Here is a 12,311-nt window from a genome sequence, read left to right as displayed (position 1 = left end):
TCCAACGGCTAGTTTGGAAGTGGAGGAGTTGATTCCACCAAGGAGACTTCAAAGTTGTTGCTCATCCGTACCAAAAGACATGAGATAGTGTGCAATGGATGTAGGTGCACCAAGGTGGGATCTTGGATTAAGCGAACCACTCGATGCCATGAGGTTGTCTTGGCCATCATTTGCTGAACAGGATGTCTAGTGACTTTAATTGAAGGATGTCACTTGGCAATCGCAATGACATACGCGCCGTGATATGCCAACCGACGTGCCGTCTCCTCGCCGATGCCACTTGCGCCACCGGTGATGATGGCTACTTTGCCGTCAAGTTTGTTTGAGGCGTGGCTTGCCATTTCTGCAGGCAGAGAATGGAAAACTGAATACAGACATGACCTATGAAGTCCTGCCGAAGGAGATGCAGAGCCACTTCATATGATAGAACTTGAGAAAGGACAAAGCACAATTATGTTAACGTTGAATGTTAGGTGTTGATTTTCTGTTGAAAATTTCATTTATACACTAGGTTTGGATCCAATAATGAATAAAGAAAGTTATTGGTAGGCTATCACAATCAAATTGATATGAACTGTCCATTAAATTTTGGCTTGTTATAACAACCTTGCTAGAATCCTCACTCTAAATAGAATAGATATAATTCGCAACTAATGGGTTTTTGTGAGAGGATAAGGCAAAGTTTTTTCTCCATATGTGGGCCCAAATGGATGTAAATATGATCGGCCTTGCCCCTTCAGATGCTCCTGCCACTTTAATCATATCTTATGCCTATGGAAATTTGTAGGCTTAAAGCTGACTTTTTTTTTTTTTTTTTAACTTGTGCTGACTTTATGTTGAATATTTATTTATACACGAGATTTGGATCCAATAATGAATAAATTTGGCAAGTTATTAGTAGGCTTTAACAATCAAATTGATATGGACTCTTCATTGGATTATGGATTGTTATATCAACCTTGCTAGAATGGATATAATTTCTAACTAATGGATTTTGATGTAAGAAGAGGGCAAAAGTTCCTTGTTGCATATGGGTTCGGATGGATGTGGATATGGTTGATCTAGCCCATTGGACGCTATCACTACGAGCAATCATATATTTAATTTTGAAAATTCAGAGGCTTTTAAGCTAATTTCTTTACAAGTGTTTTATATTCTGGTATTATAATTTTTTTGTTAATTTTCTCCCTTGATCATATTTTCAATAATTTATTATTTTTTTCTCATCAATTAACCATGATTTTTTCCAAATTAAATGTTTCCGGTGGACTTCTTTACTCTTTCTTCTTCTTTTCTTAGACGAGTATGTATATTCTTTTGGCAAGTGAGGTAGATAAATTCAGATACCGAGTAGTATTAGTTAAAAGCCAGTTGCATAATTCGATAGGCGTGCAAAATAGCACTACAAACCCTAGAGAAATCGGCAGAATCTTATCATTTAATAGAAGTGCATCAAAGTAGTTGGGTTGTCTACATCATAACCTTCATCCCGCGTTCCGAAGGAATCTGCCACCAAAGATGCTAAGTTCAGAAACAGACAAAAGATGGAGCGATACCTCTCTTGCAGAAGCCAGATTTGGACCTTCAGTTTTCCACGCCTAAGGAAGAAATCAATTGCATAATTCCTAGGTTCTAAATAACTTTGCATCCTGTGTCTATGAAATGCAAATTGTCGATGAATTTAGTTAAAATATCTTACATCATTTTTGGGTTGGACTCTCGTGTGTGTATGTGATGTTATTTATTTTTTGTGATCCCACATTTTAGTACCCAAATTTTCTCAAGCTTACGACTATTCGACATAAGTTTTTCCACGCTTCGTACCTTTCGTGACAACCGCCCATTTGGTGACTGTTCGTGATGGGAGACGGATATGAAAAGGAACGTACGTTCATTTCGACGTGGGGCAATCACAAGGTCTAACACAAAATCTTCACATTTAATACACCATCGACGTATTGAGGAAATTTGGTTAGTAGAGTGTGCCTATTATTTTCGATTTTTCAGGACATTCGATGAACGTGAATACGAACAATGTTTGGAGGTTTGTCTTTATCGATCCTGGCTTCTGCATATGAATTATTTTGTCTAACATTTGGTATCAGAGCGTGTCTAGTGCCTCTGCCTTGTTTTTCTCGGATTTTTGGTGTATTTTTCGGGCATTTTAGAGATGAACAGTAACTCGGGATTTTGAGGCCAACAGAGAAACTCCCAAATTCCTCGCAAATTCCGGCGACCCACCCCTTGATTTAGGACCCGTACGGTCGCACCGCCATGAGGAATATTAGCCATGAGTTATTTCGGCATATCGGTGTTTGCCGGAGGCTAATCGGGCGGCGGAAGTCGCGGTGGTTGAATGAATTGTATTTTGGGAAATTTTCGTCTGATTTTGGGGCCAATTTTTGCTCATTTTCGTCGAAACTTAGACCCATGTGATCGTGCCGGCATTTTTTTTTACAAAACCCATCATTTATTTCGGTCTAAGATGGGCTGCCAGAGAAGAAATGGGGCTGAAATCGCGGCTGAAAATGGCGAAAAACTGACGGAAAGCTTTTGTTCGTGCGAGGAAGAAGGCGTGTGGAGCCCACGCGCGCGCTGCGGTTGCAGGTGCGTGGAATCCACGCGCCACGCGCCCTCACGTGTGCGCTAACCGCTGGCGCGTGGGGCCCACGCGCGCGGAACCGCCTTGCAGTTGTAGGCGTTGCAGGCGCCTGGGCGTTGGACCGCGCGCGTGCGGACGACGCGCCTACCACAAAAACGGGCGCATGCTAAGCACGCACCTGACGTCCCCTCCGCGTCTCTTTACATTTTTGCCCCAAAAATTTTATGTTTTTACAATCTTGTCCTTGGCTAATTTATTTATTTACTGTTCTGCCCTTGATGTATTTATTTATTATGTCATCTCATGCATTTTTATGAATATTTTATGCATGAAATTAAATGTCCAATGGTCCATATATTTAATTAATTAGGAGTGGCCACAACATCTTTAATTAATTAAATTATATATTAAAAGCCTCCGGATCATATTTAGAAATGGACATTGATTGTAATTAATTATATTAATACGATGAATTTTATCCCACAAGAATTTTCATTATATTAATATGATTAATTAGGATGAAATATCATATTATTTTTCTTAATTTACCCACAGGGATTAAGAAAATGCATATAATATGGTAGTTTCTTCATGAAGTAATTATGAATCTATTTAAATTAAAAACTTAGTCCACGTAGTTTTTATGTTATGTGATTCATATTGTGACATGTTTACATTGGTAAAATATGATTTATTTATATTTGCCTCAAATTTTGTGACATAAGCATGATTATTTGATATGCAGTTTCGCAACCTGTGAATTTCTCTGAATTTAAGTTTGATGTTCCCATATTGAATGGTGAGAACTATAAAGTTTGGAAGGAGTCGGTTCTTCTTCAATTGGGGTGGATGGACATTGACTATGCTATAAGGAAAGACGAACCACCTGCTCCCTACGATTCGAGCACTCCCGGCTGAGATAGCTCTTTATAACCAATGGGAGCGGTCCAATGACATTTGTGCGATGTTTATAAGGGCTAAAATATCTCATAGTATTCGTGATTCGGTTGCTCAATATAGCAATGCTAAGGCTATATTGGAGGCCATAGATGCGCAGTTTGAGACTTTTGAGAAGGCGCATGCCATGACCCTGATTATGAAGTTTTCATCATTGAAGCTCACTAGTGTTAGAGGTGTGCATGAGCACATCATGCAAATGAGGAACATTGTAGCTCAGCTTAAGAACTTTGAGGTTGAGATATCTGAATCATTCCTTGTGTATTATATTCTGAACACTCTCCCACAACAGTATGCTCCTTTCAAGATCTCTTATAACACACATAAGAATAAATGGTCTATTAATGAACTCATGACCATGTGTGTTCAAGAGGAAGAAAGACTGGTTATGGAATTGGGAGAAAGTGCTCATTTGGCAACACAAGGAAAGAATAAGGGCTATGGCAAGCATAAGGGAAAAAGGTAAAATACCTCCCTAAGCTGACATTAAGAAAGAATCCAAATGCTTCTTTTGGAAACATAAATGGCATATAAGGAAGGATTGTGTCAAATTTAAGGCCTGGCTCGAGAAGAAAGGTAATCCAATCTCTTGTGTTTGTTATGAATCTAATATGACTAATGTAAGTCACAACACTTGGTGGATTGATTCTGGATCTACAATCCATATTTCGAATTCCTTGCAGGGTTTTCAAAGCCACAGGAAACCAGTGGGAAGTGAACAAAGCATCTATTCAGGAATCAAGATGCGTTCGCATGTGGAAGCTATTGGGACATATAGACTAGTTCTCAATAGTGGTTTTGTTTTAAATTTGGAAAGACCTTTTATGTTCCTAGTTTTTCTAGAAACTTAATTTCAGTTTCAAGACTTGTACCTTTGGGATACTCTTTTAATTTTTCAGATTCAAACTTATGTTTATCATTTAAATCTGAAATTGTCGGGAGTGGTACTTTGTCTGATGGTCTTTTTCGAATTAATTTACAAGACAATGCATATTATGATGCGATGCATGTTCATGATAAAACTGGTATAAAACGATGTGTTGTGAAAGAACATTCCTCTATATTGTGGCATCGGAGATTGTGACATATCTCCATAGAAAGAATTAAGCGATTAGTAAATGATGGAGTACTCAGTACTTTAGATTTTACTGATTGTGATAGTTGTGTGGACTGCATAAAGGGAAAGCAGACTAACAAGACAAATAAATGTGCCAAGAGGAGTACAAAAATATTAGAAATCATACACTCGGATATTTGTAGTCCGGATATGGACTCATGTGGTCAAAAATACTTCATCTCCTTTATAGATGATTATTCACGTTATATGTATCTCTACTTGATTCATAATAAGTATGAAGTATTAGATGCCTTTAAGGTATTTAAGGTGGAAGTAGAGAAACAATGCGATAAGCAAATTAAGATCGTGAGATCAGATAAGGGTGGAGAATTCTATGGTAGATACACTGAAGATGGGCAAGCACCTGGTCCATTTGTAAGATTTCTTCAAGAGCATGGGATAGTTGCCCAATATACTATGCCTGGTTCTCCGTACCAAAATGGCGTAGCGGAAAGAAGAAATCGGACCTTATTAGACATGGTGCGTAGTATGCTTAGCAGCTCCAAACTTCTTAAATCCTTGTGGACTGAAGCACTTAAGACGGCAGTGTACATATTAAACCGAGTTCCGACCAAGGCTGTCCCAAAGACACATTTTGAGTTATTTAAGGGTTGGAAACCGAGTTTGCATCATGTACGCGTTTGGGGATGCCCGTCTGAAGTGAGAGTTTATAATCCACAAGAAAAGAAGTTGGACTCAAGGACCATAAGTGGGTATTTCATTGGATATGCTGAAAAGTCTAAGGGATACAGGTTTTATTGTCTATCTCATACCACTAGGATTGTGGAATCAAGAAATGCTAAATTTCTTGAAAATGACTTGATCAGTGGGAGCGATCGACCGAGGGATCTTGTTCCTAAGGAAGATCATTCAGACACTCAACCTTCTATCTCAAGTTTAAGGTTGGTTGTTGCTCATAATGCCCTTCGCCCGCGGCTATTGAACAACCAATTGTTGAAGTTCCACAACTTTGTTGATATTGATCCAAAGAGATCCAATTGTTCAGCAATTACCGAAACCTTGAACAACCGCTTGAGCAACACGCTCCTCAAGAGAATGTTGATGCAATATTGAGAAGATCTTCTAGAATAAAGAAATCGGCTATTCCTAGTGATTATATCGTGTATTTACAAGAGTCTGACTACAATATTGGAGCTGAGAATGACCCTGAAACGTTTTCACAAACCATGGACAGTGATAAATTCAATTTGTGGTACAATGCCATAAAAGAAGAGATGAGTTCTATGGCATCTAACAAAGTCTGGGATTTGGTTGAGTTACCTAATGGTGTGAAGGCCATTGATTGTAAATGGGTCTTCAAAACTAAGAAGGATTCATTGGGTAACATTGAAAGATATAAAGCTAGACTTGTTGCCAAATGATTCACTCAAAAGGAAGGAATTGATTACACGGAGACTTTTTCTCCTGTATCTAAGAAAGATTCTCTTCGTATTGTTTTGGCATTGGTTGCCCATTTTGATATGGAATTACATCAGATGGATGTGAAAACGACGTTCCTCAATGGAGAACTAGAGGAGGAGGTTTACATGAAACAACCCGAAGGATTCTCCTCTAGTAAAGGTGAGCATTTGGTGTGCAAGCTTAAGAAATCTATATATGGCTTGAAAGAAGCATCCCGCCAATGGTACTTAAGGTTCCATGAAGTCATCTCTTCATTCGGTTTTGTAGAGAATGTCATGGATCAATGTATATACCAGAAGGTCGTGGGAGCAAAATTTGTTTCCTTGTACCGTATGTGGATGATATACTACTTGCAACCAATGATAAGGGGTTGCTACATGAGGTGAAACAATTTCTCTCTAAGAGTTTTGACATGAAGGATATGGGTGAGGCATCTTATGCCATTGGCATTAAGATCCATAGAGATAGACCTCGAGGCATTTTAGGACTATCACGAGAAACCTATATCAATAAGGTCCTAGAGAGATTTTGGATCAAAGATTGTTCACCAAGTATAGCACCTATTGTGAAGGGTGACAGGTTCAATTTGAACCAATGCCCGAAGAATGATCTAGAAAGGGAACAAATGTACAACATTTCATATGCTTCTGCTGTTGGAAGCTTGATGTATGCTCAGGTTTGCACTCGACCTGACATCGCTTTTGCTGTGGGAATGTTGGGAAGATATTAGAGTAATCCAGGTTTAGACCACTGGAGAGCTGCAAAGAAAGTGATGAGATACCTTTAAGGTACCAAAGACTATATGCTTATGTATAGATGGATTGACAACTTGGAAGTGGTCGGTTATTCGGATTCGGACTTCGCGGGTTGCGTTGATTAACGAAAATCAACATCTGGATACATTTTCATGTTAGCTGGTGGAGCCGTGTCATGGAGAAGTGCCAAGCAGACTTTGACTGCTACTTCCACTATGGAGGCTGAGTTCGTTTCTTGTTTTGAGGCTACCTCGCATGGTGTATGGTTGAAGAGTTTTATTGCTTTGGGCTTAGAATTATTGATTCAATTTCTAGGCCATTAAGAATATATTGTGACAATTCAGCTGCGGTTTTTATGGCTAAAAATGCCAAAAGTGGCAGTCGAAGTAAGCATATCGACATTAAGTATTTAGCCATAAGGGAACGTGTTAAGGAGAATAAAGTGGTCATTGAACACGTTAGCACTGAATTGATGATAGCCGATCTTTTAACTAAATGCATGCCACCAATGAAGTATAATGATCATGTAACTAGTATGGGAATAGGTCCCATAATGTAATTTGTCGTCATATGAACGATTTTTGTTGTATGAAACTCTTGTTCAGTTGTAATGTTGATTCTCAATTTTTGTGTACACATTTTGTTGTTTATGAGAATAACATTTATCCTTGGTTCTGGAATAAACATGGGGTTTATTCATTAAGATTTGTTGTCACATATAGGCTGACATTAAAGAAATAAGGTGCATTGTGATACATGGAAGATATTACTCACTCTTAGAGGACATGTCGCCATGATCCATGTGTTTGTTTATTTTCTTTAAGCATAAATTTTTCGTGGAATTAGTTGAATGATTCGTATGATGAAAATGATGGGATCAAGTGGGAGAATGTTATTTATTTTTTGTGATCCCACATTTTAGACCCAAATTTTCTCTTGAAGTTACGACAATTTGACATAAGTGTTTTCCACGTTTCGTACCATTTCGTGACAACTGCCCATTTGGTGACCGTTCGTGATGGGAGACGGGATATAAAAAGGAACGTACGTTCATTTCTGACGTGGGGCAATCACAAGGTCTAACACAAAATCTTCACATTTAGAATACACCATCAGTATGTGAGGAAATTTGGTTAGTAGAGTGTGCCTATTATTTTCTTGATTTTTCAGGACATTCGACGAACGTGAATACGAACAATGGCTGGAGGTTTGTCTTTATCGATCCTGGCTTCTGCATATGAATTATTTTGTCTAACATGTGAGGCTCATTATTTCACATGGACATTATGCTTAATTATATGACAGACTCCAATTGACCTTAATAAGCGAATTAGTTTAAGTATTTCCCCATTATTTTGTATATAGATAACACACTTTTTTTTTTTTTTTTTGGTGTTTGGGGGGGGGGGGTGGGGAATATGTGGCTCAAAAGTTTCAAAGAGTGAATATTGCATTTGGCTCGAAGGAGAACGCGTTTTCATTAGGAACGTTGTCAACTCCTTTCCCTATACTCGTTAATGACCCAGTGGATCCATGCTCAAAAGTAAAAGGGTAGCTTGAGATTCTCCTTTCAAGGGCACATTCTTATACTTGGATATCTCGATAATTTTCCTCTTTTTCTTATAAGTTTTGTTTAACTCTTCTCTATCTAGATCTAGTGTATCTCTCAACTTGTGTTCTTGTTCCCAGTGAAATAAGGGGACTACATATATCTGGTCAGTTGATTGTTGGTACGAGTTCAATTTCTTTTTCTCTTTTCATAAATATTCATACTCATCATTCTTAATATGTATTTTGATCGATACGTGTATAGCATAGCTTCATTGTCTAGAATTAATTATTATCTTGAGGAGCTACTCTGCAATTTCTGAGTTGTCTTTGAGTTGATTGGTCTTTCTTATCTCTAGAAATGACAAACCTCATATTAGGAGTGAGCATAGTTCCTGGCTAGGAATTGAAAACTGGCCATGGGAACTGATCTAGTTTTAGGTTCTAATGGAAATAAATCCAATTCCCGATTCCATATTTTTTGGAGCCTATACAATGTGGTTTGATTCCCGATTCCCAGGTGGGAATTGAACCAATCCAGATGGGGAATCGAGAACTGGACTAAGAACCAAATGAGGAACCTACATAACCCTAAAATAGACATGACCTACATAGTTTTACAGTGAGGGCCGAGCGAACAAAAAGAAAACTTCTTCCTTTGAGAGTGACTCCTTGAATTTTATCGTGATATTTGACTCCTCCAGATCTGGAGTCCAGATGCTGCTCTTCCTTGCTTATCAGTTGGCCGCTTCTACCATTGCAGAACCAAGCTCGTTGGTACACTGTTTTTCGGCCTGGAGAGCACGAATAGCTTAGACTTCGCTCGAAACTTCTTCATTGGCCAATATCAGTAGCGACAAGACCTTCGGAACCTCATATTGCCAGTTCGCTTATAGTTTGCGACTGTTAATCATGTTTTCAAAGTGAGATTCGATCAAGAACAGATTCTTGAAGATATCGTTTCTGTTTGAGCAAAATTTAATCAAGTTCGATGTTATTTCGCTGATTCTTAGTATGTTAACATGTATGATGATAATTTAAATTTTAATCTCTCACTTGCTTTAATTATATGGACACTTTCATGAAGCTGCTCACCACATATTCGACGAGATGCATCAACCAAGTCTATGTTAGTTTCTCTAAAGTTCTAGATCACTTTGAGTGCGTATTGCATATCAACATGAAAGTAGTTGCTTTTTATGCAAACAATATGTCGGCTTTAAAGGTCAGAAGAGGTGTTCATGCCCATAATTTGGCTTGTGGATTTGGGTCGGATCCATATGTTCAGTCATTTTCTCTTGAAATCCGGCTCATGTAGTCTCTAAGTATTACTTGCTTGTCGCTACCCCCTCCACTCTCTCTCTCTCTCTCTCTCTCTCTTTCTCATATTCTTTTTTAGCACACGAAAAGGCTTGGTCTACTAATGTCTTTCTCTAATACAAGTACCTTTCATGCATGTATCTCTTTCTAGAGTGAATATATGAGGTGGGATTTTCTAATAATAATTTTAATTTAATATGATTAAGTGATTAACTATATTTGTTGTTTCTTTTGTCTTGAGGTAATTAATGAAACTAGTTCCTAGTTAGACCCTAGAATCAATTGATAGGGTATATTACATATTATAGGGTTCATAGGGTAGGTTCTTGATTTCAAAAATTAGGAACCAACAAGATAGGTACTAGGGGGAACTTGGTCCGATTTGGAATGTTCACCCCTATCTCATATCACTTCTGTTTTTAATTATTATTTTCATGTTTGCTTTCTCACCACCGCTCTTTCTTGATTCTAGTATGACTTAGATGATAGATATCTGAATACTAAATAGATAGTAAGAAATAAGATTTTCACTTTCTCATTGTTGAATTTATCAAAAGATTATTTTTTCTTTTTCTTTACTAAGTCAAGTCTATTGCTTTTTATATTTTCAATAAAATTTTATCTCATAATTCAACTTATTGTTATATCATCTATATGAAAATTTGAAATATAATTTAACTAAATGGTATAAATAGTTACCAACTGAATCGAAATGCTAACTAGGATATAGAATAATCAGATTAGAATCTTACTCGAAATTCCAGAAAATAGAAATATAATGTAATATCTCGTTTTGTTTTGTTTTCTCACCCACTCTCTATACGTAATGAACGAGTGAATGCTTCTCTGCTGTGTCCGTTTTGACCGAGCTCCCCTCCATTTTGCAGAATTTGTCAGCCCACTTTTGACCCAGAATTCCCCGAAAATACATAATCTTATAGATTAAATAGACCTTTGGAAAAAGAAAAAGAAAAAAAAAATCAGTTCGAAAATGTCTCCGTTGATGGTGCCACCAGCGAGTGAGGTTCAGGTTGAGAGATTCGTCTTATGGCGGACGGCGAAACCTCGTGACTCCGACAAGACCTTGTTCCTCAATGGGGCAGGTCCTATATATTTTCAGTGCTCGTATTTTTGGGTGTTATTGGTAGTACATAAGATAGTCAATATTTATGAGTGATGTTATCATGGTAATCGTAAAATTTGCGCACATTTTTTGGGTCAAAAAATGATAATTATATTTTCTTTTCATAATTCTATTACTAAAAAATATATAGCAGGATTTACATGGTTCCAAGCAGATATTTAGCCAATCCATCAGCAAACTTAGCACGTAATCTGGGAACCTTCAAAATGATAATTTCTTTTGAATGAAAAGGTTGAGAGGACATGATGAATTTCACCATCTGCTTCAAAATTACTTTAGAGCTATCATCATCTTCATAGCGAAAGATGCCTGCCCCAGCCAGACTCTCACTTGGTTGATAGCACACAAAGGAGGCCAAGAAGGGGCCCATCATCGTTTGTCCTCTCAAGGGGATTAGGCCAAAGAAAGAACCAACTTCATGTTTACAAGACTACGGTTGATATGATTTGTTTTACGAGGATATCGTTCTTCATTCAGAGCGTAGGCGCTCGAATCTGTTTAGATGATCACAGGGCGAGCACGAGCTCAGGTCACTGTCCAAAGTATGAACCTTCAAGCAACGGTCGAGGCTTATGATGGTGGCAAAACCGGAAATCCTCCTGCTGGGGTCCTATGTCATCTTCTTGGTCTTTAGGAAACAGAAAAGACCCTAGCTAAGCATCAACCTAAATTGAATGGAGAAATCTCCAGAGTACAGACCAATCATAAGACATAGAAATCGTTACCAGCAAAATACTGCACTAAGCTTGTAATATTGAATTTGAATATGGATCATCAAGTATCTACAAAACTTGACTACTTGTTTACATGCAATGTGCGTTCGGTAGAAGCCGAGAGCTTGAGTTCATTGTCCTTGGATGTTCAACAGGAAGAACTAAAGCCAGATTTTCTCTCCGAACAACAAGCAGCAAATATAAATTGCCAAATTACAGTCTCGTTTGACGTCTTGTTAAGATCATATTGCAGAAAGCAAATTCATTGTCCATCCACTAATCAAACCAGATATAAAACAAGCAAGATCTGCCTGATGCCTAAATATGTATCGTCTAAGAATGGCCTCATGTTGATTATATAGTTTCCTTTCTCTAGGAACAGATCATTATCACAGAGGACGGCTTCTACATGTTTGAATATTACCCGTCCTCTGTGATAATGATCTCTTTTGATCAGGTCAAATATTGGTCGAACCAAAAAAAAAAAAAAAAAAAAAGAAAAGAAAAGGAAAAGGAAAAAGAATAAATAAGTGGTATAAAGAGGAAAAGGAGACCATCGGCTGAGAGCATGCCGAGAAGGAAGAGAGAGAGAGAGGAGGAGGAGGATGAAGAAAGAATATGGTTTTGTGCCATGGGGTCCTCGCCAAGCAAACTCAACTACATAACACAACATTCGGTAAGTGCTTGTGCTCCTCGTTCTTTAAATCACAATAGTTTTCCAAATTAGGGCTCA

Source organism: Eucalyptus grandis, chromosome 2 (assembly GCF_016545825.1).
Source record: "Eucalyptus grandis isolate ANBG69807.140 chromosome 2, ASM1654582v1, whole genome shotgun sequence".
In the NCBI taxonomy this organism is placed as follows: domain Eukaryota; kingdom Viridiplantae; phylum Streptophyta; class Magnoliopsida; order Myrtales; family Myrtaceae; genus Eucalyptus; species Eucalyptus grandis.
Note: the sequence above shows the minus strand (reverse complement) of the source record.